The sequence below is a fragment of the Protopterus annectens genome, chromosome 3.part1 (genome assembly GCF_019279795.1).
Source record: "Protopterus annectens isolate FY-2018-M chromosome 3.part1, PAN1.0, whole genome shotgun sequence".
In the NCBI taxonomy this organism is placed as follows: domain Eukaryota; kingdom Metazoa; phylum Chordata; order Ceratodontiformes; family Protopteridae; genus Protopterus; species Protopterus annectens.
Window position 1 is genome coordinate 204,000,488 of NC_056732.1, and position 2,573 is coordinate 204,003,060.

Sequence of the window (2,573 nt, forward strand, 5' to 3'; positions counted from 1 at the left end):
CCTATGGGAAATTGGATGCACAACTAAACCATCAGTACTAACATATCTACAAACATTACATTAGTTACAGCAGGGATTCCCAAAGTGTGTGCTGTGGTGCCCTGGGGAGCTGCAGCTTCCTCACAGGTGTGCTGCGAACTAATAAGCTTAGCTGCAAAATAAACAACAAACTAATAAGCTTAGTTACTAAGCTTATTAGTTTGCGGTTTATTTTGTGGCCACACTAAAGGTTATTATGGTATAGCAGCGTGTTTACACGTTGATCCGCCTCCTTGATATCATATTACAAACACCTGGATACCACCTAATCCTCCCTTTAAGTCTGCCTGCGGGTACCTTAGCTCATTAGTAAGACACACTTACTTTATGACAGATCACGGTCTGTCCTCACAGTGCCACCTACCCACGGCAGGTCAGTCCATGTCTTTTAAAGGATCCATGCACCTCCATTGACTGATGCCTTGGTGGTCCAGCCTCCGCTCTTACTTACCTGGGATGCCACCTCCCTTCGACGGACTCTCGCACATAAGCTACTGGCATGGGATGGCAGAAGGGACAGGTAGAGCATTTAGCAATTCACGTTGCCTTGGTTGCTGTTGTGGGATGGGGCCTGTTTTTTGCATATTGCTGTGCCTTGGTCAACCCGCTTGGGCACTGTGGCTAGTGGCAGTGTGGCTCAAAGATACACAGGGGATGGGGTTTCAGTTAATGGAGGGATGATGAGGGTTGCAGAAGGAGCATGGGTACAGCTGTGGCTTTTTGTATCTAGGCAGCCACTTAATAGTAGTATAGGGGCCACTGTAAAGCCACTGGAAGGCAACTGGAACTCTTCACCTTGGTTGTCATTTATCGAAGAGAGCTCCCAGTTGTGGCAAGAGGGCTCCAGGCATCAGCAGAACCCATGCCAAGATGAAGGTGCTTGGGCCACTGATATCTAGCTACTTGGTACTGTACAGCCACTTTGGGGCCAAAGCTCTGTTGTGGTGGAGCTGCTTGTTAAAAAAACTGCGGAAAGGTGAGAAAATTAAATATTTTTCTCTCTGTGCATAAGATGGGACAAACTGGGAGCACTACCAGAGCATGAAATTTTTAGTAGTAGTGGTGGAACGATCCTCTGACATCACTCTGTGGGTCCAGGTGCTTCTCTTTGTGGTTCATCTTGGTTTGTCTTCCCTGTTGACTGGGCTAAACCTGAGTCTTTTGGCTCTGGACCCAGTGGAGCCCAGAGTGATTCAGAACAGGGGCACAGAAAAGGAGAAGGAATATGCCAAGAGGATTGAATCTGTTCGTAGACATGGTAGCTTTTTGCTGTGCACCCTGCTTTTAGGCAAAGTTCTTGTCAATGTTACTCTGGCTGTTTGGCTTTCAGAAATATTTGGTGGTTCCTGGGTTGCAATACTGATTTGTACTGCTTGTATTTTCATAGTGGCAGAGATCATTCCATACTCGTTATGTTCTCTACATGGGCTGGCAATTGCTTCTAAGACAATTTGGGTGACTAGATTCTTCATGGCTATACGCTCTCCACTGTCTTATCCCATCAGAAAGATTCTAGATGGAATACTGCATCAAGAAATCAGCACATTCTATACACGTGAAAATTTGCTGGAAATGTTGAGGGGCAAAGATCCTTATAATTATTTAGTCAAAGAGGAGCTAAACATAATCCAAGGAGCACTACATCTGCGGACCAAGGTAGTGGAAGATGTCATGACCCCTCTGAATGACTGCTTCATGCTGAGCTCTGATGTTGTTCTGGACTTCCAACACAATGACAAAGATTATGCAGAGTGGATACACTCCTATCCCAGTATATGAGAATGATAGGTCAAACATCATAGATATCTTGTTTGGCAAAGATCTGGCATTTGTAGACCCTAATGATTGCACCCCCTTGAAAACAGTAACTAAGTTCTACAACTATCTACTGCATTATGTGTTTAATGATACAAAACTAGACTCAGTACTTGAGCAGTTCAAAAAGGGTAAGTGTTCTGTTTTCACTGAACAGTAATGGCAGCGATAGATGTATGCATCTGATAAGATGGGAATGTGGGAATGTAAATATTTTTCTTTTCTGGTGGGTGAGCTTTGGACATTTAAACTGTGTCAGGAATGGGTATGAAACTGGTGTGCATTGAACACTGTTTAAAGGTTTTTATGAATTAGTTATATTAACAGTATGGAACTCTTAATGGACAGTGATTCAAATTTACGGTTTGCAGGATGTGCTTTGTTAAGCTGATGAAATCTATGCGGCAAGTCATTGTCTTGGTTAGCTCTGTGTATGTTTAGCATCACATTTCTGTACACCTGTTTAATTTTATAGTATGACTATTGGTGATATGAGACATTTTACATTGTGTGGCAGTTGAGTAAAACGTTTCTCTCCCACTTTTTCTTGCCATTAATATAAACTACCAGTATGTGGTATTTTATAGTTACTAATTTTTTATCCTTTCTATTCAAATACTTGTATATAAAGTTGTATAAGCTGCCCTCCGATTAACTGTACTGATTTGCTTCAGTGTTTCTATCGCACCTTTTCCTAGTTTATGTTTCTGTGAGATTGC

At 42.6% G+C, this 2,573-nt stretch overlaps 1 pseudogene; it reads left to right on the forward strand.

Moving 5' to 3' along the window:
• Positions 1 to 603: 603 nt before the first annotated feature.
• On the forward strand, positions 604 to 2,014 carry LOC122797648 (annotated as a pseudogene).
• The last annotated feature ends 559 nt before the right edge of the window (positions 2,015 to 2,573 follow it).